Source organism: Anastrepha obliqua, chromosome 5 (genome assembly GCF_027943255.1).
Source record: "Anastrepha obliqua isolate idAnaObli1 chromosome 5, idAnaObli1_1.0, whole genome shotgun sequence".
Lineage (NCBI taxonomy): Eukaryota > Metazoa > Arthropoda > Insecta > Diptera > Tephritidae > Anastrepha > Anastrepha obliqua.
This window is the reverse complement of record NC_072896.1, coordinates 55,751,535-55,778,890: the sequence shown is the minus strand read 5'-3', so window position 1 is coordinate 55,778,890 and position 27,356 is coordinate 55,751,535. Positions and strand designations below refer to the sequence as shown.

Below are 27,356 nucleotides of genomic sequence, written 5' to 3'. Positions count from 1 at the left end.
ATAAGTAATTTGAAAGCATTTAGATAAACTCAAAGATAGATGCGACTACTGGCACCACAAGTGAAGGTCAGATTGAAGGTTAGTGCATCCTCCAGGATCTTAACTACTGCGAATACCTTTAAGTCGTTAGTATAAATAAAAAAATTAGCAAATTAAAAGCAACTATTAACATATATATATTATAATTGGCGCGTACACCCCTTTGGGGTATTTGGCCGAGCTCCTTCTTCTATGTATTTGTGGTGTGCGTCTGGATGTTGGAGGGACCTACAGTTTCAAGCCGGCAGATATTTTTATGCGGAGCTTTTTCATGGCAGAAATACACTCGGAGATTTGCCATTGCCTGCCGAGGGGCGACCGCTATTAGAAAAAATTTATTAATATCATTAAATAAAATAAAATCTCGCTCAAGAATTTTCTTGTGCTACTCCAGAAGAGGTCACAAAGGGGTTAAAATATATGCTTTCAACTGTAACAACACAATACCTTATGCACAAATATAAGTTAATCCAAGCAGAAAAACAAAATGGAAACCAAGACGAACTAATTTTTTAACTTATATTCAATGATATGTAGATTTATCGGTGACAAACCCACGTTGGTTTGGGAAATTAAAGATTTAACGACAAAGCTCATCTTGACGTTGATTGAATGTTCAAATGTTTTCAAGATACACGACATTCTTATTGCCATTTTAAAGACGGTCGGTTATGAAAGAACTTCCAACTTTTAATTTGTTAAATATTAGTCTCAAAGAACAAACTAAATAATGAGAATTTTTCATTAAAACAGGTGATCGACCATCAATGAATGTTTGGGGGAAAGATTTAAGTTTAACCAGTTAACTGTGGCGCTCCATTTACAAACTTGGAGTGCACACAAATTTGTGTCGCGCAAATTGAACGATGACGAGTATGTTAGTCAAGCGTAGAGAAAGTGTCGCTGTTAAAGAATTGCATGATAGATTTATTTTATAAAATTGCTCATTTACGAAGTGCAAAAATTTGCACAATAATAAAAATCTATCGCATGGTATGACTTTAGAAAAGAGGCTAGTGCATTCCCTTTTTGAAAAGTACATTGATAATGTTGACTTTTTTGCGATACCCTGCAAGATCAAGAAGGCGATAAAGCATCTAATCTCATTGTTATTCATTGCATACTATTTATTCTATCACTGTGCGGAAAACTTTATAACATTTACGCACTAGAAATTCTAACGCTGCACTGCACTCACTTGATAAGAACCACTGACATGTGGGATGTCCACTGGTACACACTTTTTTGGTACACTTTGTACTCACTTTATAATTACTGGTCATCAAAAACCAATGAATCGCTGATATGAATAATCGCTTATTCTGTATTCGAACTAATACGCTGGTTCTGCCAATGTATGCGAGGAATGAGTTTATAAAATTTTTCATATATTTATTTTTGTTTTGTTCCCCGAATTATTCTAAACAAGTACACTCGTCATGACCAAAATTTATGCCATCTTTCCATGACGAGTATACTCGTCAAACACAGTTAACTGGTTAAAGATAGCATTACTAATATCTTCAGATAAGAGACACAGATCACCGGGTTCAAAGAGAAAGCTAGATTAGAAGAAAAGCTACACGAGAGATCATTCGTTTAAAAAAAAGCAATTTAAAATAAAGTTGCGGCTTAAAGGAGATGAGATTCGCGTATAATAGCCATCAAGAAAAATTCCAGTGGGCATGCCAGCGCAACACTTTTCTTAGATTTTAAGAAGTTCCGACAAATTTTAAGATTTGATTTTATACTCAACTTCATTGAATATGTATAGTTATTATGGACAAATTTATCTAAATAATTGAATTCCTTTAAGCAATGATTACAATTAACAAAATACAAATGATTTAATTTTTGAATCTTTTGAAATTATCATGTTTTTTAAATTTTAGTGTAGTGTTTTTTCTTCTGACCGGAATGTTGTTCAAGCACAGTCTACAGAAGAAGGTTTTATTTTAATTTAAAAGCATTAAGCTCAGAAAACAAATTATCTATCTATCTATCTTTAGAAGTAACTGAGGCCAAATAGTAAAAATCAAGTTTTATATTTACAGCAAAGTGATGCTTCAATTCAGAGGTTATAGCATTCATACTTTCACTAACAGCCAACCAGCCAACAAAGGATATGGATCTTTATTCGCTGCGCTATGTCTATGTTGTCGTAAAGCTCATCGTTCGAATTATGCGCGTAATGCTCCTATTGCCCGCGCTTTAAGAGAATTCAACGAGATCTCGAGTTCTATTCCGCTTGACTTTTCGGATTCAAAGATGAATTTTATAAATTTCTAAACTAATTTTATTAATTTATTTAATAATTATCTGTAGCAATTTAAGCTCATATGTTATTAGTTCTAAGTGGTTTGTAAAAACAATAATTAAGTTTTAGACTTGAAATAAACGAAATAATCGTAATAGTTAATTTTAATTAAATTAAGTCTATCAATAAAATACAATACAATTTTTCACACAACATTATTTGGTGTGAGAATAGAAATGTGAGAAATGAAATATTAGTAGGACAAAATCACCTAGTACACATTAATGCTTATCATTAAAATTGTTCAGAACTAGAACAACAGGAGCGTGGTACTATAAAACTCGAATGAAGTGGTGCGTACAAAACTTAAAAACATGTATAGTCTTGTGAAGAAGGACTACTTATACAAACGATGAGTTGATCAAGTAGAGAATCATTACTGTTTAGTCAGATAGCAATTAGAACACCACCACCACGAAACGAGCTCTCACTCTACGAACAGCATCAGCATTAGTAGATATACACACATACATACATAGTTCTAGTAAGTCAGCGGGTAGCAGTAGATGAACAAACATTAGCAGCAGATGGCAAAGCATTAGCAGAGACAGTTGAAGAAGAAGAACCACTAATTTGGGTTAGGATAGCGTTATCATTGTTAAATTTCTCAATAGTATTACTAACAAAAGAACGAAGTTTTTTTACCTCACCTATATGAGCAAGTTACGCTGCATAAAAAAAGATCAGAGAGATCAGATTTTGTTATCTTTACGTAAATCTGGTCAGCGCGATTTTGCACACAGACATTCTGAGCACGAAGAATAAAAAATTACTATACATTGTATGGTGATTCCAATGTTCTTTATTGCTCTTGTAACCTATCAGCCGAATGGGTCGGAATACGTAGGTTCGAATCTCCGTGAAACACCAACATGAAGAAAATGTTTTTTCTAATAGCGATCGTCTCTCGGCAGGCAATGGCAAACCTTTGAGTGTGTTTCTGCCATAAAAAAGCTCCGCATAAAACAAATATTTTCCGTTCGGAGTCGACTTAAAACTGTAGGTCCCTCCATTTGTGGAACAACATCAAGACGCTCGTCAAAGACGTCGGCCAAACACCCAAAAAGAGTGTAAGCGCCAATTATATATATGTACCTACATATATAATATAATCTATAAGTTTTGATTTATGAACAGTTTTCTATTTATGTAGAGCTGCTGAGAGAGTCGAATTGCTGACAGCACGATTTACAACATTAGCAAAGGATTTCGTTTTCGCAGCCCGTTTATTAGTATAAGAGATACAGACCCCGTGGCAGCGGCAACGCAAGCATCTGAACACCGTCCAAGCTGATGTAGAGATATACAATATGTATAAAGAGAAATACAATATGTATTCAAAGAGAAAAATTTAAATTAAGAAATCAAAGCTTTTTTGATTATAAGTATTAGCTCTAACAACACAGTGCAAATTTTATTATTCCATCGTTAGCAAAAAATGACATTACATGTAACACAATTCAGTATGTAGGCTATCAGGTTTTTGCAGTAAACGCCTGCTGGCTTCAAACACTTTACTCATTAATGACGGAACATGCATATTACCCGCATGCAATCATACAAGAATGATAGAAACAAGATTGCGCTCATCATCATTGCGCACGTTTGCCGAGTTGTGCAGGGTTGCCAACCATTTGCTCTTCGCAATAAATTTAGTGCTTTTTTATACCCAAAATGCGAAAATTTTTAAGTTTCATGTTTGTTTCTTTTTTTAATTCAAAGCTACCAAAACTGTAAGTTACAAAAAAAAACTATATTAAGAAACAAAAGGTGGTTAAAAAAGGTCACTCTGAGAAGATTTTAGTGATAATGAAAATTTGTTGACTCTTATAAAATTTGATAATTTGAAAGTGCAAATTAAATTTTTGGCTCCTTTTAAGTTAATGCAAGAATATTAAATGTTCTTCTCTCAACTCTTCTTAACACCTTTTTACACATTTTAAAATACGTTTGAATTTACTGAATGCGAATTAAAACCATAGAGATGTAATCGTTTCTTCCGGTCATCAATTCTTAGTGGGACATGGGGCATTAAGAGGTATATTCATAGTAAAAATAAGCAAAAAAATACCAGAAAATACTAAAGAAACCATAATGGCATTTTTATAAAAAGAATACCTTATGTAGTTACATAACCTCAAATATGGCAAAAAAGTCATTCCCTTAACAAAAGAGTTTCGCTTAACAAAAAAAAACTCATGAATTAAATTGTACATATCCACAACACATTTATTAAAAAAAAATTCACATTTTAAGGACAATTTGTCACGCATACCAAGTTCTTTAAGTAATTCAATAAAAATTTGGTATTTTATTTTCTTTAAATGGGCATTTTAGTGTGTTTTTATATCCAAAGCTAGGCAACACTTCAGTAGCGGGAGAGATTTGAAGAACACCAACAACAACTGAAATCGCGGGCAATGCTCCCATATGTTAAAAAAATAAAGATAAATAAAACTGCGTGAACTATTGAACTAATTTTTAAAAAATTTATATTTTACATATTTTTACATATTGTTAGCGGGCAAATGTGATATTGTTGCTTATTATTTGGCTCAAGCGGTAAAGGCACATACATATTTTGAAATACGCCCATTATACGATGAGTTTAGTGCATGTTTTTTATAAACGCGCTCACTCCACGTGAGATGGAGTTACGGCGCTCAACAATTTATGATTTGCAAAGAAACAAGTTGACCTCGCTTTAGAGAAATTCTAAATCAGAAGATAAAATACCAATATACTCGTCGTACAAAAGCTATGGATCACACTTAGAGCGATACAAAAAATATGTTGTTGTCGCTGATAATATTTTCTCCGGCCAAATCCGGGTTTTTTCTAATAGCGGTCGGCCCTTGGTCAAGCCATGGTTAGGAGAAGAAAGCGTGACCCTTTAAGTCCTGTCGAGCGATAACATTGGAAAGAAATGAGGAACATAGCCCGAATATATCAAGTAAACTTGTGCCAAGACAGACGCCTCAATGAAAGTAAATTCTATGGGCATGTCAACAGAGAGAACGTATGTTTGAATCTCCGTGAAACACCAAAAGTTAAGAAAAAATTGTTTCTAATAGCTATCGCCTCTCGGCAGGCAATGGAAAATCTGTGAATGTATTTCTGCCTTCAAAAAGCTCCTCATAAAAAACCATTTGCCGTTCGGAGTTGGCTTAAATCTGTAGGTCCCTCGATTTGTGAAACAACACCAAGACGTGCACCACAAATAGGAGGAGGCCAAATACCCAAAAAAGGATGTAATTTATATATATACATATTTATTTATATACATATGTGTGTACTATATTACTTTACCTTTGACCCCAATTTCACTCGTGACTGGCTTAAAAAGTGTTTATTTGCAGTGATGTGTAAAATTTGACTTTGGCATAAACTCATAGCATCATTTGAATCGAGTCTTGCGTTATATACCATATGTGCCTATAATTATGAAAGGGTTTTAAGTCATAAATTTCCTGCTTCGAGATATTTATTGAATTGCGTTTGAAAGAGTTAAAAAACATTTTTATATTATGCGACATTTCAATTTATAATTTTCTTAGTATTGATTAATGGAAATTTATTATCAATATGAAATTTTGTACGAATTTCATACGTAAATTTTGTTTTTAAAGCTCTAATTGACTTAGACCATTTTCAAAATTAATGGAAAGTCCTATAAATGATTTAATGAAATAAAGAACTATGAGTTTTATTTGAAACAATAACTTGCTCATGCATTGCATTTATTAATTACAGGGTGAACGATATGAAGTGTTACCTATTCAAAACACCATAACTTTTTTGTGTGAATGTGATCTTGAGGTATTTTGGTCCATTCTCGTATAATCGCTTTTTTCAGCGCATCCATACTGGCATATTTTTTAGCCCTCACCTTGCTCTCCAAAATGGACCAGATGGAATAGTCCATTGGAATTGGGTCGTCTGCGAATTCGAAAGCCATTGTGTGGACGAAATGAAGTGTGGAACATGATTTTTTAACCATTCTTGGTTCACACGAGCTTTATGAGAAGGTGCCGGGTCCTGTTCGAACGTCCATGGTCTACGACCGAAATGTTTGCGTGTCCACGGCCCTAAAGCAGTTTCTAAAACATTTCCCCGATAATAAGTCGCATTCACTTTGACACCAGGCTCGATAAAAACGATTGGAGAACGTCCATCAGCGGTCACTGCGGCTCAAACCATTACTTGCGATAGGAAATTACTTCGAGTGGCCATACGTAGGCTCAAATTCTCGTATCAGCGTTCGGTCAAGTAAACACGAGAGTTTTGAGTGTTTACGAACTGCTCAATTGGGAAATTTTTTTCATCAGAAAACACAATGTTAGGAAATTCGCCACGTTCGTGCAAGCGCAACAACTCCTTTGCTCTTTCGCACCGAACTTTTTTTCGCTGGGGTGAAAGATCGTGTGCTTTTGGAACTTGTAAACCTTGACCTTGAGCTCTTTTTTCAATATGTGTCGAATTCTGTCTTACGATATTTTCAGTTCTTTGTCCATTTTTCTTCCACTTCGACGTCGGTTTCGTTCAAGTTAAGCCTTCACTTTCCGAACCATTTCTGGCGTTGTTGCGGTTTTTTTGGTCCACCTCCATTGCGTTTTGCAATGCTATCAGTATCGTTGTAACGTTTTATAGTGCGATACACAAACATTTCATTCACTTTGAGGTGACTGAGCTCACGAACAATAGCTGGTTGTGATTTTCCAGCCAAATATAACGCAATCACACTATTACGTTTGAATTCCATCACAGAAAAAAAATTCAACAAAACTGAGACGCAAATGCTTTTGATGGCTTATAAACAATATATTGAACTGTCATTAGAACAATTTTGACGTTGATGTCATGAGCTGTTTTACAGATACAAGCAGTGTGAAGTTGGTAACACTTCATATCGTTCACCCTGCATTTAAAAAAAATAATACATTTTTGTCATTTTTTCTAGTTTTTAAGATTCTTAAAATGTTCATGATAAGCTGAAGGGATGTATGGTAGTAAACAAACAATATATTTTGTGTTTCTTCCGTTACTGGTCTAGGGGTGGTGTATAATGGAAGTAATTTGATATTTTCGTATATTTTTTGCCTTCCTCTTTTAGAATCATCTAATGAAGTTCTGTAGAACATTTTATCAAGAAACGCATCCATTGAATTTTCAGCCAAGAGACAGATTCGCCCGCCGCATATTTTATTATTTTTGATATTGATTTTTCTAGTGACTTCGTCGAAATAAAGTCCGGCTGCGACATTCGTTTTACCGAAAATGGCTTCTTCCATCTAAACGTTTCTATTAATTCATAATAATGCTCAGGGTTATATAAGTAACTTGCTTTTTTACCGATACCAAAAATTTGTGGCCTACCATTTCAATATTATTATTATTTGACTGAGCAATTTTCATCCTGTTAATGCTACTTTAATGTTACGATGTTGGCCTGAATACGCATCACTGTAAGCTATTACGTGTTTTTGAGTAGTTGTAATATTTTCTAATATATATGCGCTAAAATGCATAATGCTACTTCCCGGTGCACCTCTGGATGCTGTAGTTTCATCGAATACATACATTTTGACATTGTCATTATGGAAGCCCAAGTTATAAACGTACATATTTCGAATATAATATGCTAACGAAACATACAGTTTAGGGTAAATCAAACGAGAATCCATAGTACTCGCTGGAATTTTCTATGGAGTGTGGCGATCCCTGTGTAGTGGCTCTCATATGCTGGAAAACTTAAATACGTTCACGTACAGCTATTATCTTAACTTCATCTGTTTTTGGTGAAGATTCCGGCATATTCCCACGACGATCAGCTCCACGTGTTTCAGCATTGAGAGCACGAGTTAACTGCCCTACTGAAATGTAATAGGTATCTAAAAACAAGTTTCTGCAAACCGACACTACTATTGACTTATTATTTTTTCACAGAAAATACTTGTAGCTGCATTTTCTCACAGGCCTGTCAAAGGTTTTAGGCCTCCTTTGATTTATTTATTGTTGATGAACTGCAGTACGCAAATATAGTTTCTGGGTTTCAAAATCCTCTAGTTTCCAGAAATGATCAAAATTAAATTTTCTTGCATTATATTCTACGCGATCCAAAGCAAAAGCAATCCTTATTTTCAAATATTTTGACACTCACTAGTTTTTATTTGTTTGTCGTGTATTCTTCGCCATGATTTCTCTTAATTTTTATGATATTTTCTGCGTAACTATCTTCATTTTTTGCCCGTTTTCTTTTCTTATATTTTTCTATCTGCAACATTTCTGGGGTTTCTAAATTTACAGTGAAGTCTTGGTCTGGTTGCTAACAAAGGATAATTGTTTTATTCTTTTTCATTTCTTTGAAGTATTATATTATGTGGTCGTATAATATCTGCAGGTGGCATCATAATCATATTATCCGAATAAAAATTAATAAATTCACTACTATGTACTTCAGAAATGTATCGAAGAGGGTCTCACGCTATTTTCAAGTTGTGTTTATATGTAATTTCTTCAAACTTTTGACTTAGACCGTTTTCATAATTAACACTAAATGAATTCCGTATAGCGTTGAAATTACACCCATTATCTAAAGGTTAATTTTTGAAGATATCGTAAAAATTACATTAAATACATATAGTTTAGATAATGTGGATGTGGATAAGTGATAAACTCATTTTTGTTTTTTTAAATTTTGACTTAGACCACTTTCATAATTATGGGCACATATGTTTAGTACAATAACTTAACACTAAAATTGGAACAGAAGTTCGGATAAAAAAAGGGTTGTTGCGGCCAATTATAGGCGCATTTACTTATACGAGTATATTCACTTTACATTTAGTACCCAACTATACATACATACATTGTGATGTGGAGGGCAATTAGAAATGTTAAATTTTATATAACCAGTTTGAGGTTTTCCCTTTCTTCTACCAATCTCAGCAGCTGCAACAAAGCTTCTTCCCCGCGATAACCGCGCCCATTATAAGCATCAAGTGAAACCGATTCCTTCTCCGCTTCGTATTTCCAATTCAAGAAGATTCTCGTTTCAAGGCCCACATTGTTGGTAGTGCCAATAATGTTGGTACCCAAGTCCTCTGCTATATAGGCGCGAATGCGCTGCCTGTTGCTTTAATCGCATGAGATTGTTCTTTTTCGTTTTCCTCCAGACCGTGACTGTGAGCATGGTCGAAATTTGGAATCACTTCTGCTAGACCTACCCACCAGACAAGACTTTTTTTCAATTTTTGGCATTACTTCAATAGGTTTAAAGTCTGTTGTCGTATCGTTGGCAATAATACTAAGACCGCGAAGGTAGCCGGCTAATTATTTAACAATCCGAAAAATGGAGCTTTGGAAGGAGTTTTCAGGATTTTGACCACGCCCACAAGCGAGCTACAAATGGGGAATATACACTTTTCAGTGCTTCTACTACTACTTCTACTATTGATGATGTTATAAATACAATTTCGTTGTCGATTTAGTTGAATTTAACTCTTTTAAGTTGAATTTGCAGTAGTTCGAAGTGCCCAAAAAACTAAATTTGAAAAATTAAATCGATTTATTGTAAATGGCAATATACTTTTAATTCAGAAAAGCTTAATTTTTAAATTGTTTTGCTTACTTAAATAACAAGCGTAAACGAAAAATAAGAATGAAAATATAATTATTATAAAATGTATTAAAAATAGTAATATTAAATATGAACAAGTGTGAAACTCCGTTATACAAATAGATTTGGTAGAGAAGAAGTATTTGTGTATGTAAAGATGAATTTCATAAAAGGATCATGAGGATGTTTAAGTGTGTGTTTCTTCCCAACTGGCTTAATGACAAACAACGACATATGTTACAAAGTCTGCAAACGTATGCATTCATTTAATGGCGCAAGTTGCTACCATGAACTTCCTGTTTCTGGAGAGCGCAACCCCCGACTCCGATTCAGCCGTTTACTTTCTTCGCTCTAAAAACAGAATTTTTGTACTTCAATTGATACACATGCATTTACATATATTTACGTGTATAGAAATGTGAATGCTCCACTGTTTGCTCGCCCCGGCTAGGAAAAGAGAACTGCTTATTCCTTCAGCTGAACAATTTCCTAACTATACACAAAGAAAAATAAAAAAAGAATAAAAAGAATATACATGTGAACAGCTGGATACTTTACTGACGTAATATTATAATATTTATATTCATTCCATGTGTGTATCGTTTTTATTTTTTATTGTTATTCATAAGCGAATTTCTCTTACAGAGCCGTTCACCTTCTTGTTTATCCAATTTTTACTCTACAGACAGAATGCTCTTGCGGATTTCGCAATCTTTTAATCTATCGTTCTTGCTGCAACGTCACGGGGGACTCGCCAGCCAATCAGTCGTTCTTCAGACGGCAACGAATTGACATTGCGTTGATTTTTTTCTTACATCACTAACACATACTTAGCCCGGCTGTGTCAGGCCACCAGTTGATTCGGTAAAATTTGCTGAAAGCCCAATAATGGCCTCTTATTGACCAGAACTTTTCAAAAACTTTTACCATGATTCTTGGCTTTATCTCTCGTACAACTCTACTGTTCTGTACAATGAATATCCTGCTTTTTCTCTGTGTCTCTCTCTCTCCTTCTCTCTCTTTGTTTCAGTTTAGATATAAACAATCCAATATATTGTATGTACTTAGTAAATACACAGGTTTGTGTTCTAAGATCCTTATTGAATCGTTTTTAGAAGGTTGATAACTGTGCAAAATTAGTATCCATAAAGGCTAATATTGAGTAGGTGCTATTATCAAATTAATGTTTTAGTAAAGGCTTATACGGTTTAGAGTGCGGAAAATATTATCGAATAATCCGATTTCTCCAAATTACATCCAAAAGCCAAATAGTGATTGGATCTTCATACAACGAGATGCTAAACATCCTAAAGAACGCCCATTTTTCAGGGTGCACATAAAAACTTTGTACGATATATGTAGGTATTTTGTTTACTTTCAACAATCAAAAATTGCGCAAACAATCCGCTCATTTGTTATTCCGCGTATCGAAATTGACATACGCATAACATTATTAATTTATTGGTGCATAGTAAGACGTGGATTATTGCATGTAGCAACTGTTTCGAAGAGCTGAAAATTGGAAGCTTACTGCTTTGGCGCTCGCTGCTCTGTTATATAGCCAGGTTGCACTTTCCGAATTCGATGTGTCGTCAGACTTCATGAATAAACAAACAAAGGGAAATGGAATTACTCGTTTGTGAACAAGAAGAGTTGGTGAAAGCAATAGAAACTACCGAACACAAGAAATTATACACACACACACAGACTTTCTGGTCTCTGCGTCATCCGTATAAAAAAGCGGGAAAACTGCATTTGGAGGTTTTTTTATTTATTTCCGCTTTCCCAATTTAACACGAGGCACTTCGTTTTCATTAATTTGTTTTGGGAAAAATTTAGTTTAATGTAACCGGCTTTGAAAAAAAGGTTTAAAGGGGGGGGATAGAGGGGTGTATCCCCATCTTAAAACACAAATCCGCACCCTCCGGAGGCTTATAGTTTTTAAGTAATTTAATGTTAAAGTTGTGTAATTTAGCGAAAAGTTGGCGTTACCATAAACCTGAAATAAAAACGTAGTTCGTATGCAGAGATGTTCAGTGGAGAGTTGATTGTAAATCTGCAGTATTTTTTGCCGTAATTTAAAATTGAGAAACATTTTTGAAAATATAAACATACAAAAAAAGCATTGCAGGAGAGCATTTAAAATAAAAACAGTGCGATTGTTTGGACTATGTTCTGCACGTATTTTACTCATCGAAGCTTAAAAACAATGATATTAAAGGTGTCGCAAAAAATCATAAAGAAATTAAAAACCAAAAATTACGGTTTATAAGTATATTGTATTACTTCGATCAGTTTTACAAACCGGTCCTTATGCTTTTTATAAACAGATTTTCTCCACAAAAATTCAATTATCATGTCTGCAAAACAAATAGGTTGATTGTGGTTGTCTTTATGAAAAAACTCGTCTTTATGAAACCTTTCAAAAAAATAACCCTCCGGCTACGCAATCCATAGTATTTTGCGTAGAACTCCTTTCCGTGTTAAAACCATTGAACCCAAAATTAAAACGGCATATGCGTGTGTGTATTAAGGAGGCACAGTAACCCCTATCCCCATCATTAACACTAAACTGAAATACTTCATTTTTGTTCGTTCCAACGACAGTCGGTTCTACGTTACCGGAACGACGCGGATTTATATCCGGCCAAGGACTGTCACTTCAGCAGCATTCCCCATATATGTATGGGGAATGTTCATGCTGCTACAACAACAGCAACAACTTCAGTTTTGTTCATATTTTTGTTTTCATTTGCAGGCATCCAGCAACACTATACTGTTGTCATTCCAATCTTCTTCTTATTCGCGTTTAAAATTGGAAAGTGATTATATGGATAAATGCATTTGCATTTAATTTTATTGAAAATAATTCGAATACAAGTTTAAAAATAAGTAAAAACATGCGGGTGAGTGTATATTTAGAGAATTTTAGTGAGAGTCTGACGTCAGACTTGTCAAAATCGTGAAAAATAAAGTAACTTTTGGGGGAAGACGCCATCTTTAGTACTCAATTCGCCTTGACATATACTTATAAGACTCTAATCTGATAGCCTATGATGAATGTAGCACTGAAGTAAATTTTTCCTTTTGCTGTATAATCATGTTTTCCAGCGGACCATGCGCTTTTCTCCTCTTTCAATCATATAATGCATTTTAATTATTGAAATTAAAGTTCTTTTTATTGAAAATCAATTACAATACTTTGTTGATTTTCCTAAATTTTTAATGACATAACATTGCCTTATACAATAATCTTAAAAAAACTTGTGTTTACTAAGTGATATATGTATGACTAAATGTTTAGTGCGCATGCGCACCGTCAAATCGTAATTGGAGAGGACGCTTCCGCACAATTAAAAGCTGGTTTGCATTGTTGCCCGTTTGGCTATGAAGGGCCGCGCTTTAACATCGGTTTGCTTGCACACAACCAGTGCCACCCATGTTGGAAACGTCAGCTTGGAGGTGCCTGGCTAATACTAGGCAAATCTATTAATCGGTAGACCAGTCGATTTGCTTTTATTCTTTCGCCGTGTACATCCGCATGCCAGCATAAAATTAAATCACGAAAAGCCGTTCCTTTCGCACGGCAGGATCGGCGAATATTCTCCTAAAGCACTGCGGTTTGTTGGAATAAAACCGCGACTTTAAGTAGCCCCAAAGGAAGAAGTTCAGATGGTGAAACAAGTCGATCTTCCTGTCCATGCCAAATCGCTAAAATAAGAAATTACACGACTTCACAATATCCATTGGGGCCCGTGCTGTGCGTGCGGTTGGACCCTCTTGTTGAAGATTTAAATTTTGCTAAAGGAGAGGATGGAGAGAACAACTCGCTCACGCGTCTGATGCCAATGAACACGGTGAAGAGAACACAGAAGTTTTGACCTACCGTTAACCGGCTCTCAGCTATTTTTAAGCAATCAGCTGATTTGGTGAGGTGGTGAGTGAGATAACATCGGTTTGTTTACAACAGAGGGCAGCAAAATCCGTAATTAAAAAGCGCGATTTCCCATACAAAATTTCTCTCCCAAAATCTGAGATTATAAAATAATCCCAGATAATAACGATACTTATTGACTTACAACCCTGTGTTTTCTGTGTTATCGATAATTATTATTACGAATGTAAGGAGAAACATCAAAATAAAAACTAAATGGAATGGATGTCGGCAAAGAAAACAGGTCTGTAAACATAATTCTAATAAAATTTTTGTTAAATATTATTAATTATGGATTAATTTTACAGAAAAAAGCGTGTGTCCATAAACGTTTTGTCCTTTTTTTACTTACTATTAAATGTAATATAGAATTTCGAATGCGTATTATTGCCATAATCTTTTGCAACCCCAGTAAACGTCGCATACGGATTTCCTCCACTGTTTATTATGAGCAACCAATTGCGCAATTCAATTAGCTATTTCTTCTCCTTGTATATTCTTCATATCGTTAATAATAATTAAAGAGACCAAAAACACCGAATATTCCACAAAAATAATTTCTATGAAGAAAAACCTCTCAAAGTAATATAGTATTGACAGTTCATTGTAGTTTTTGCAGGTAATCTGCCATACGTTAACGGGTAGATTACTTTGGTGGATTTATAGGTGATTAATGCATATGTGAACGTATTATTAGTCAACGAATTTAAGTTTCAAATTACAGACCGCTCGCCAAAACTCGATGAAATGAAAACCGGACTTATTTGAGTTAACGAATTGTTCGAGTTTTCGAATGTTATCATGTATTTTTTATTTATTTTTTCGTTAGCAGATTTTGTAGTTACAATTATTCCATTTTTCTTACATAATTCGAAACATTAGAATGTTGTGGTTTACTGTGTAATGATTCATCACCATTTTATTTTAACGTTTGCACTTCTTGTTTTCGTAAATAATAGAAAGAACTACAAAGTATGTTGTTTACTAATTGTTAGAAAAAAGAGCAGTGGTCTTTTGAAACCAATTTTGGAACAGAGCTGATGTCATCTAAGCTGACTCTGTACTTTTGTACTTCACTGAGCAGTTAAAATTTTTAAATGCTATAGAATTTTAAGCTTTTCCAATTTAATCTTGTGTTTTTCAGTAGCGAGCACGCGAGAAATGTGATGTGCTGTTTTTGAGATTTCTTTCCCAGAGGCTTTCCCAATTACGAATTTTTAACGAATTCGAAAATTCGTTTTTATATTTTTACAATTCCACAAACTTAGACTGAGAAACATTGTTTTAATGGATAGCCATGGGACACTTTCACGCTTTTTGACTGCAGTAATTATTTCAGCCCTTTGTGCTGAATTCAAAAGATTTAAGTTTAGTCCCACTATAATAAAATTCATTCGATCTCAACCGCGCAATACCTCATTTAATGAAGAATATCAATTAAAAGCCATATGAGCGTAAGAAATCGACCGCCAGCCAGTATAATGCATTAAAAATAAAAAAAACATCGTAACTTGTAACAAACCTCCCCAATAAGGTGCCTTTAAATATAAAAATTACCCACCTAGCAACAACAGTGTAAGTATCTATGTATGTTTTTTATGTTTCCCATAGATAATAAAAGAATATCTTTGTTCAAGTTTTAAAGTCAATGGAGAAGAAAACGTCTTCGCGAGTGCATTCTACAAATATAAGGAAAGGGAATTATTTTTAAGTAAATAATATGAAAGGTAGAGGTTATATTGAAAAATTAGCCTTTTAACATAGATTAATTTACTCAGACTTTGTGGTTAGATATTTAATTCACATTTCAATTAAAATTTATCAAAACAGCTAAATTAAAGCGTATTAATATTCTAATTTTGAATTAAATAAATTTTTTAATAAATCTAAATAATAGAACTAAAGTGTATTCGTCTTTTAATTATTAGTAATTATTCCGAGATCTTATAAGTGCTCGTTTTCCGGACTGTTGCTGCTACCACGCAAGAATGATAGAATACAAGATTGTGTCTTCCGAATTCATGACGTGCTGCGAATATTCAAATAAAAGGAAGATGAATTACTTGTTTGTGAAGAGGAAGAGTTAACGACAGCAATGGAAACTGTCAAACACAAAATGTATACACACACCCTTTTTTGCCACGGCGTCATCAGCAAAAAAACGGCATTTGGAGCAATTTTTATAATTCGTGCTTTCACAATTTCATAGGCGGCACTTCGTTTCCATTTGTTTGTTTAATTTAAAATTCACAAATCTGAAAATCACAATATTATAAATCCATTCACTGAATATTTACAAGCAAGTAATTTCTCTTCCTTTCATTTGTTTTGTATTATTATAACTCATGACGTCAATCAGATGCCAAAATCGCGAAAAATAAAGTAGCAGTTCAATAGTAATCTGTACAGCGTGTCTGCGAAAATTTACGAAGAAACTGAGATTGGCCTGGTGATATACGACATAAATCAACGCAGCCTACGCCCATTTTACTTCGTTGCCATCAAAACAATGACTGATTGAACCAGTGTCTGCCGAATCCCCGATTACGTGGCAGCCGAAGTTATACTCAAAATTTTGTTTCGGATCGCCAAACCTTCTAATCTACTTCATCGTTGACCTATTCACGACGCGAAACTGCTTCAGATGTATTAATCAGGCAAGAATGATAAAATACAAAGATATGTTGTAAAACAGAAATGAAAAGGATTTTAAGTTACACGCTGCGAAAATCTCCTCCTAGGAATTACTAGCAACTCACGTTTCTCACATTCGTTTCTCTGGATTCCGTATAAAACTCGTTGTCTGTATTGTCATTCATCTACTGCATTGCGGGTTTGCTGTTAACTTTCTATGGCACTCAAGACTCACTTTCGTAACTGAAAGGCTTTTTCCAATTCATCTCCATCTTAAGGCTCATGCAAACATAAAGACAAACAAAATAATGAACGAACCAACGAGCAGGACGTTTAAGTCGACATCCCTCTATAGTCAAAAAGTTTTCATTACCATGTCTATTTAAAATTTTAGTAACGTATTTATCTCACTCCATCAAGAGGTCTTTTTAAAACAGAATGTCACCCATCCCTTCTCTCAACTAATTTGATATTGCTGCTTCCATTCGCTTGGTGGGCTAGAAGTGGGCTTGTTTCTATGTTGTGAGAATAACGGGCGAAATAACATTGCAATAATGACAATAGCTGGAACAAAAAAAAAACCAACAGCAAATAATGACAATTGCCAACATCTGTCGCCATAGCTAACGCATCCGCAAGGCCGCACCCACACCTTAGGCGTTCGATAGACTCGGCCGAACTCACAAACATGGATAGCAACCAGCCAGGCAATATTCGAGGTGTTCAACGTAATTTCAACCACAAATAAACACACTTGCATACTTATATATGCAGATAGCGTTATTTTGTTTTTCCATTGGCATTTTTTTGGCTTTGTGGCTCAATTAGACTTTTTCGGCGGAACGATTATTCTATTTTTCCATGTTCTTATTACTTTCTCGGTGCGTTTTATGCCATCGGCTTTAGCAATTCATATAATAGTCAGATTTTATTATAATTTTTTGTATATACATACATATATGTATACTGTTTCAGTTTATGAGCTGCTACTTAACTGCTCCACTTTTAAAAATGTGCTGGGTATTAAATTGAAAATTGGCCTTATTTTAATTATCATAATTGTTATTGCTGTAGGTATTAGTACTGTTAAGCTTGCTTGCTAACTCTTAATTAATTCCATGTAATTTCGTTTAGTAAGCCACTCAAAGTAATATTTTTGGAATACTTGTTCAGAAACCAAAAGTTTGAGGTGAGTGGGGAGAGATGAACAATACCCACAGGCTTTGAAATAACAATTTCATTTTTTTATTGCTTAAGTACAAATTCGTCACCGTTTTGTTACAAATACAGTAGACTCTGTTTTTATGCGGTTTTGAAATAGTGCGGTTTTTTTTAATTAAAAAATGCATGTCGACCTATTGGGAATTGCACATAGGTATAAACAAGACTCTAAACCAGCTAAACAAAAACTCATCACAGATTACATCAAAAATGCTAACCCTACAAGTATGGAACCGCCTGCATCACCATCCAGATCAGACGTGTACATTTCCTCAAGTGACGGATGTGATTTTACGCCAAATCCTAAACGAATGCGCAACATGCGGGTATTGTCTGATTCTATTTCTGAAGATGTACATAAATTTATTTTTCGACTCTGACGTTTCTTAAATAAAGATATAATTTTCAAAAATACAATTTTTTGTTTATGCGATTTTATTTAATTATTTCAGATTCATGCGGTCTATGGAACGTATCTATAGTTATAATATGGGACTAGTGCCCTTTTTTATGCGATTTTATTACATTATTTCAGATTTATGCGGTTCTTAGCACTTTTGAAACGTATCTATAGTTTTACTATAGAACTGGTAGCTTTTTTTATGCTGTTTTTTATGCTGTTTCTTGCGGAACGTATATACCGCATAAAAACAGAATCTACTGTACTTGGTGACAAAGCCTTGAATAACATTTGCAGCTTACAGCTATCCATTTTTTTTATTAGTTAAATTCATAATTAATAAGAATGGAAAATATAAACATAGGTATTTATTAACTTGCATTTAAGTACCAAGCTCACGTTTCGCCTATCTCCAGTGCATTCAAAGCAGTGGTTGCTCAATTGCAGTGAAACTAAACAAATATTGATAAAACTTATTTTCGATGCCTCTCGTCATTTAATGTCAAAGTTTTGTAGTTCAAAGTCGGCATAAAATTGTCGGTCCCTCGGCCAAACACCTAATAAAAGATACAAAGATACACCGACGAAGTCTAAATAAATGTCCAATATGGCCTGGTCGAACGACTTTAGAAAAGTTGTAATATTTGTAGAGTTTCTGGTAATTACTTTATTGAAGAATGTTATGCAGTATACAGATTAATAGCATAATTTTGTTTTAAAAATCTGTTTAATATTAGACAAGCATCCTTGTTGACATATTTTACATAAAAATGTATTTAGATAAACCATAAACAGTTTATACTGCTTTACTATTGATACCTGAACGCTTATTTACTTTTTTGAACTGTCCAACTATTCTGCGACATTTTATATGTAACATGAAAATATTTTTGCTTCCAAAAATGGCGCTTACATCCTTTTGTTGGGTATTTGGTCGAGCTTCTCCTCCAATTTGTGATATGAGTATTGATGTTTTCTACAAAATGGAAGGACTAATAGTTTTAAGTCGCTTCCGAACGCAAATATTGTATTTTATGTTGTGAAGGTAAAACAAAGACGTGAAAAAAAGAAGAATATTCGTCACACTTTAGCAATTTTAATTTAATTTTTTGTGGCGGGAGGTTCCAAAGATGGGGAGTAAGCACGAAGGACTGTCGTTCGGCTACTAAGCAATTATATTTCATACTAAGTAAGTTTAGGGATCGAGACGCTTTAATAAATTGAGGTCGCTCCGTAAGGTATTGGGGCTCAAGAAGAAGGGTGAGCCACCTTAACTTTAGCAAGTCATCAAATTGTATAGAAAATATTTTTTTTTTTTTTTTTTTGAAGAAATCCATATGAATTTCCAGGTTTGACTCTTTTGTACCATTGCATCTGAGAAAATAACATTTAATGCAATTAAAAGCCGAGAACTTTCACGGCGGCATTCATATGATAATTTTCCTGACACAACGAACTTTAGCGAAAATAATTTTTTGACGTTTTATGTAACCTTCGTCAGCGGAAAAAAAATCCGTATAAACTCTATAATTAATCTAATTTACTTTAAACTAACCTACAAGGATTTTTATATTTATTAATTGCAAAAATTCCATTTTTTTCTTTCATTTCTGCTAATCCGCGGCTGGTGATCCGTTGCCTGCGAGAGAAAAACATGAGAGATATGTTAGCAATCGCTGGCTAGGAGCGAGTTCGGGATGTTTCGGTCGATTGTGCTAATATTTACTTTAACTTATTGGTCAATATTGACTGGCAATTCGTAGTAAAATTGTGTAAGAGAGAAAACGTCGAGAACCATTGTGATGTTTGAACAATCGACTAAAAGAACTCGATCTCGGCCATCACTAGTACCGGATCAATCTGCAAATGACGCTGGAAGAATTTCAAAAGTGTAACACTCTTCAATGTTTATCATTTAGCAGAAACTTTGTTGAAACGAGCTTTTCAAAATTATTTGCAGGTAACGTATTATACAAGGTTACCGGGAAAGTCACCCTAGATACTTAAGAACATTATTATTTGGCAATTTCAGATTAATTTGGTTATATGACGAATTTAGTTAATTACGAATTTTTAAGTGTTTTCTATTTCAAATCAAAGGTGGTATAGTCCGCTCACATAGAATACAAGATTGTGCCTTCCCAATTCCCGGCCCTTCGTTTCCATCGGTTTGTTTAATTTCAAAGTCCAACATCTTCCAAATAGATTATTAACAACCCATTCACTATACAAATATTTCCAAAATAACTTGGCCAGGATACTAAGATAATATTTAAAAGTGTTTACTACGAGATTTAGTCAGAAAACACTTTTAAATATGCCCAAAGAAGAAGGCTTGAATTTATGTGTTTTTGGGGATAAAGGAAAAAAACAATAGTCGTTTGGAAGCGGCAAACAAACAAAATTTGCTAAAATTCAAAGAATATGTAAAATTAACAAGTTTAGCTGCTTACGAGCTACTTAAATATGTGCAAACCTATGGACATCCTAAGGACATCCCTAAGTACATATATCTTCGGCATCTGTTGATTCGGCTGTTTATGTGTTGAAAATATATACACTCTAGGCTCATATTTAATTTGATTTTTTAACACGAATACATACATGGCTACGCATAGGCATTGTATAAATAACAAAAAATAATATATTCCATTATTCGATCTCACCTAAACTATAACCTTCTTTTTCCTTTCTTTCAATATGCATCCATACAAGGTACCGCGAAATTAATAATAAATTTTGTTTTTGAATAACATTTTTCTAATATAAGTAAAAAAAGAAAAAAATATTTTGAGTGATGGAAATCTTTATTTGGTCCGCTTATCGATCTATTGTTTGTCTGTTTGTTTACTGCAGCTGTTTAGTTCACAAATGTCAAATATGACATACGACGCCATTTGCAAAAATTATACATCTTTTTTCACATTGTAGAGGGAAATTCCACTAAATTTTCCACAAAAATTTTTCTGAGACGCAAACAGATACATACTTAATTCATACCGCATACTTAAACATTTTTTTCTTGTTTAAAGTAATAAATTAAACTTCCAAGCTTAAAAACTTCCAAGCTTTTGCTATGTATCTTTAATGTAGCTTGCTTCTAGGTAATTTTTTAAAATAATGAAGTTTCAACATTTTTCTAATAGCGGTCGCCCCTCGTCAGGCAATGGCAAACCTACGAGTGTATTTCTGCCACGAAAAAGCTCCTCATAAAAATATCTGCCGTTCGGAGTCGGCTTGAAACTGTAGGTCCCACCATTTGTGGAACAACATCAAAACGCACGCCACAAATGGGACGAGGAGCTCGGCCAAACCCCCAAAAAGGAGGTACGCGCCAAATATATACATACATATATACTATATAACAAACGATTGCATTTGAGAAGGGTGGAGAAGGGTAAAAATTAAATCCCTTTGGTAAAAATGGTAGCAAAAAAGTTGGTTTTTTGCTTAAATGGAAACCAACTGCGAGCGGTTTTAAAAAAATAAGATACTATTAAAATTTAATGTAAATAACATATTTTATGAAGAATCAAAGTCTAACAAAAAATTGTTGGATTAAATTAAACTTACATTTTACATTTTGTGACTTGAATTTTAAAATTAAAACTGATTGCGAAGTTTCGCCAAAATGAAGTTTTTTACCTAAGCATATAGGACCATAATGAATTTTTTTATAGAATAACGAATTCATTATAAATTTAGTTGACTAAAAATAAACTTTGAACATTCTTACACCTGACTTTACTACACTTTGTCCACGGAAGTTCGCAGTTAGTCACGATTTTCTTACATTACTAAGTACTTGACAAATCACATGCACTTTTTTAAATTAAACATAATTATATTATTACAATTACATATAATTATATTATATTTAAGGGGATTTTTAATAAATATTTTCATTTCGAATTGATTTGTAAAATTTTGTACATAATTGATACATTCTTCTTCTGAAAAAATCTTCTTGACGTCGGCGCTAGCGTTTATGTGCTCCGAACACGCAATCCGCTTTTCCAAGTAGCTGCCGTAATGCCGAATAGTTGTAACATTAAAATTTTTTAGTACTAGCTCCAATTTTTTAGCAGTACTCAAAAAGCTGGTACAAGGCTTTGCTGATCCTTCTCTGAACACTTTGTCCGCCAATGTGGAGGTAGGCTCATTGGAAATACATAAGTTCCGTGAACCTTTTATAATGAAGCGTGCAATGTATTTGATCACGTCCTCGTGGAGACTATCCAATTCTTCTCCCTGTTGTAGCTCGTTATAATACAGAAATTTCTTCACAGTCACCTTATCATCCGAAAGAAAGCTTTTTAAATTCTCCACTCAGTTCCATCAGTTTGCATGTTACCACTGGTGTTGCGGGCTGTAATTAATTGCATATTGGTAAACGCGCTCTTGTTGATAACTTATATATTTTCAAAGCAAACCTTACCTAGTATGTACATACTTCCGGAAATCTATATTTGTGCATTGTGGAAAAGTCCAACTTTCGCGCATATTGCCCCAAAAATGATCTGGATGTCCTGGATGTATTCCATGTCACATTGGTCCTGGGCATACCGATACAAACGCTTAAGCGAATTGTTGCTTATAAATACAAATTTTTTCGGTACCCCTTCACGATCTTTAACGAATTTGGTACAAGTGACGAACACAAGGAAAGAAATACAATGTAAGTTAAAAAAAAAAATGATAAAATTTGGGTAAATTAGTAAAACTCGCCCTAACTTGGGACACGTATTGCTGCCACCTCAATTGGATCCAACATTAAGATTGTTGAGATAGGTTAAAAAGCAAGACTAAAAACAGACTTGTTAAGACTACATTTCCGTCCGTTCCTCTGATTTTATAATCTATGAGAGTTCTCAGTGTCTCCGAGTTTGTTTGAATAACCATCAAACCCAAATAAAATTTTACAAAAATTGTCGCGGAAATATAAAGTTTGGTCCGAATCAAAGTTAGCATTCCTTACTTGCTACTATTTTATAGGATAATTGAGCCAATTGGCCCTTTATTTCCAAACATAAACAACTTTACAATGGGTAAAGTGTGCACGCAGGGGTTACAAAATGAGGAGGTTTAGAAGACGCTTAAAACCAACAATTGTGTGTTCATTGTAATTTATATAACTATACGCGGTTATATTTATAATTTTTGCGGTTCTAGTTGGTACAAACAAATTACAGATTCATATTCCGCGTACGGGAAAATCCCCCGAGAAAGTTGTTTTGGTGGTAAAAATATTTGCATGTAAATAAGTTTCAGCTTTCGTAAATACTCCTCCTCGACCAACAACTACAAATTGAAAAAAAAAAACGCATACCATATTATGGCTAACCAAGGGAAACTGAAAAATTAATCTTCTATATACAACCCAGAATTTCAAAAAAACTTGGTTTCATCATTTCCCCAACCAACTGCCGACGAGTGTTATTATTACCAGTCAGCAGAAGTCAGCTGACTACGACAATTTATACACAAAAAGCAAAAACAAAATACAGTGAAATCTCGGCTAACGAACGCCGCTCTTAACGAACGAATAAAATATAAAAACATTTCGCTTACCGAACGAATTTTCGCAAGGTGGATTCGTTAAGGTGAATTTATTAAAGCAGCTGATTCGTTTTTTTCTTGGAATTTTATGGTTTGAATGTCAAAGTGATGTGTTTTTTCTTGTTTATTTTTTAGTTTGTTTATGATGGCAAGATAGATGTAAATGCTGTTTTACTCTAGTGACTTCGCCTTGGAAATTTCGTATAACGAGAAAAAGAAGAAGTAAAGGTAAGTAAAACTTCGTTGTCTGTGTTTAGCTTTAGTTTCAGCAGCATCGTTGCAACACTTGTGCTCATACAATTAACGAGACGTGTTGAAACATGCATGCATATGTATGTACATATGTGTGCTATTAAAGCCGCGCACCCTTGTACAGAAGGGTATAATAATTTCGTTAACAAATGGGTTCGTTCACAAACAAGTAATGTTTATTTGTACGTGCCCACGATATCTCGAACAAAAATTAAAATATATTTCAGTGAAACTTGATACAGCGTAGGCTGCAATAAAAATAGGCCAAACTGGGTGCCCGTATTGCCCGCACTTCATTTAGATCCGCCAATGATATAATATTAATGAAATGAGATAAAAACCACGCCAATTTTTTATATGCTAAGACTAAATTTACGTACGACCCTCTGTTGCTACAAACTATAACTCTCATGGTATTTGAGTTTGTTTGATTCCAAAAATCCGCCGGCCAAATTAAATTTTACAAAAATATTGGCGGGTATACTTATATAATGAACCAAATTAGGGACCAATGATGTTCGTTAACTGAGGGCCCACTGTACATGTAAAATTTAGTATTGCACTATCGGAAGCCGCCGTAGCCGGATGGGTTGGTGCATGACTATAATTCAGAAGTGCGCAGGTTCGAATCTCCGTGCATGAAAAGCCAAATGAAAGATAAAGTTTTTTAAGAAGCGGTTGCCCTTCGGTAGGCAATGGCAAACCTCCGAGTGTTATCGCCATAGAAAAGTTCCTCATAAAATATCATCTGCCGTTCGGAGTGGGCTTAAAACTGTAGGTCGCTCCATTTGTGGAACAACTAAGGTGTACGCCACAAAAAGTGAAAGGAACACGGCCAAACACTTAAAAAAGGGAGCAAGCGGCCTTCGCTGTGTAAACTACTGAATTAAATTGAACTTTTTTCTGGAATTTGAACGGTGTTGTCGAAGTGGACTTTTTAGCAAGAACATTTGTTCTAAAATAACGATATTAATGGTATGTATCATTACGGCTCCATAATTAACTATAATTATGTAAATGCAGAGTTAAATGACTGAATATTTGATTTCAGATAAATGGCAATAAATATAATCTTGACAAAATCCTTTGGAGCTCAGCATGGATTTCTTACAATGCGCCTATTTGCTGAAATTTTAACTCCTTGAATTCTTATTGAAATTAAATAGCTAATAATTAATGCACTTGGTTTCGTTTATTCGCCTAACGTATTCTCGCAATAGAATAACCATTTTTAAATGTTTAGGCTCCAATTTCACTAGAAAATGTAATTTTTAGAAAATCACAAATTGAGCTCACACGAATTCGCTGTCTATCAACAATATATTCGCACGAACCTATAGTTTTCTTCTTTTCCTATTTTTAGTAGGATATGTAAATTGATATGTATCGAAAAAATGAACCGATTGAAAAAGTAAGTATGCAAAGGTAATTAAATTGCAATAGTATATGTACATATGTATATTTCACACCTCTTATTTTAAATTCGTGAGAATTTATAAAAATACAATAAGTAAAAATACTGTTTATCGGAATTGGATTGATGATGAATTGGAATGATGGCGGTTATGTTCTTGAAAAAATAACACTATATTGATATGCATACGAATTAATAATTCACAAAACAATGAAATATTAAAAATTTAAAGCACCTAGTATAAACGTATACATATGTAAGTGTAGATATGTATGTAATTATATGAAATTAAAGACATAATTTTTTTCTTTCCTCTAGAAATAAAATCACCACTAATGTAATGGTAATGAAAATTTTCTAAAACAAAAAAATAAACAAAAAGTTGTAAAGAATTTGTTTGCATACATATTGTATATGCATGTTTTTTTCTGCCTCACAAATTTAAAGCAATTGGAATGAACTAAATGTATACATAAATGGAAAGAAAGGCAATTTAATTACCTCTGCAAAGGCATCGGTTCATTATTTTTCGAGTTGTTAAAATTTTTCGGAAGTCATTATTTGACCTTTGACCTTTAGTATCTCTCCCATTTTTCACTTGCGCAATACAATTTTTATATGGTTCAAGTCAGTTACTTCCATCGAGTATTGTTTTTGGGTTTTCGATAGCTTTACGAGACTTATTCTAGACTCTTTCCGAACATGGGCAATAACATTTCTATAAAAAATCGACTTAGACGCTTAGACTTTTCTTTTCTACACGAACAGTCCACATTTGGTGCACTTTGACAGTAAATTTAAACAATTATTCTATTTGAATTAGTTAACACAATATTGGACACATATTTTATGTGAAACTACTACGGGAATTACTTATTGTCATTTAATAGATTGTAATCGATATATGTATGAAAGTACATACATACATACATACATACATATACATATATATATGTATGGATGGGCACGCATATCCCACAATTTGTCATCCGTGCTCAATGTAATTCATTATGTTTTAAGTCGTTATGGGAAACTGTTAATAGTTTTCGGACGAAACATTTTTCTTAATCCAACTAGAAAGTTAAAATGTTGGATAATAAGGTGTACTCGTATGTCTAAGTTTTTAACCAATACTGTGATTGTGTGATGATCTCTAGTTTTAAGCAAGTGCTCATATTTACAATTTTGATTTCAAACTTTTTTAATTAATGCATTTGATATAATATATCATGTTACGTAGTTATAGGTTATATGTAGTTAAATAATTTACAATATTTTATGATTTTTTTACATTCTGTACAAAAACATACAAATGTATATAGATTTGATTACTTAAAAAACTTCACAATTTGTTTCACCATTTACAAGATTTTTTTTTTAATAATTTTTAAATAGGTGCATTTTGGTGTCATTTCTAAATATTTTGTTTACGTTTCACTCACAAGGGCATGTTTTCTTCTTCGAAAACTTAGATTCCACTTATTGTCTTCCGAAAAAATGCTCGTTAAATTTGAATTAAATAAATATATATATGCTCTTCAAGCAGCGATGTATACGCAATTTTTTGACGTATTAACGAACTAAGCACCAAGAAAACTGAAACTCGCTCCGCGCAACAAATACTCGCGTCCAATTCGTGCAGAATCCTTTGCGCAACTGAATACGAAGCTACTCAACAAAACATCAGGATATAGTACGACAACTCCTGTATAGGCCGACACAAATTGGCCAAAATTAACAACAACCACAGCGGCGAGAAAAACCAATACATCGGTATGCAATTTAATGATACGAAGACGATGTGGGCACACGAAAACTGCCAACCAGCGCCACGTAGTGCTATGCAACAACACGAATATGCCACATATTTAATGCAAAAATAACAACACCAAGGTAGAACCGAAGTGTACAAAGGAACGAAGCTGATAGTTGGGAAATCCGAGGCCCGAGAGTCAAAACAACAGCAAT

The 27,356-nt window shown here is 34.0% G+C and overlaps 1 protein-coding gene across 1 annotated transcript in view; it reads right to left on the bottom strand.

Annotated features, from left to right (window-relative positions):
* LOC129247571 (neurotrimin) overlaps positions 1–27,097 on the bottom strand; it is a 159,161-nt gene extending 132,064 nt beyond the window's left edge. The window contains exon 1 of the mRNA XM_054886740.1: positions 26,831–27,097. The gene's annotated coding sequence lies outside the window, so the exon portion shown is untranslated. The remainder of the gene's footprint in view (positions 1–26,830) is intronic.
* Between the last annotated feature and the right edge of the window lie 259 nt (positions 27,098–27,356).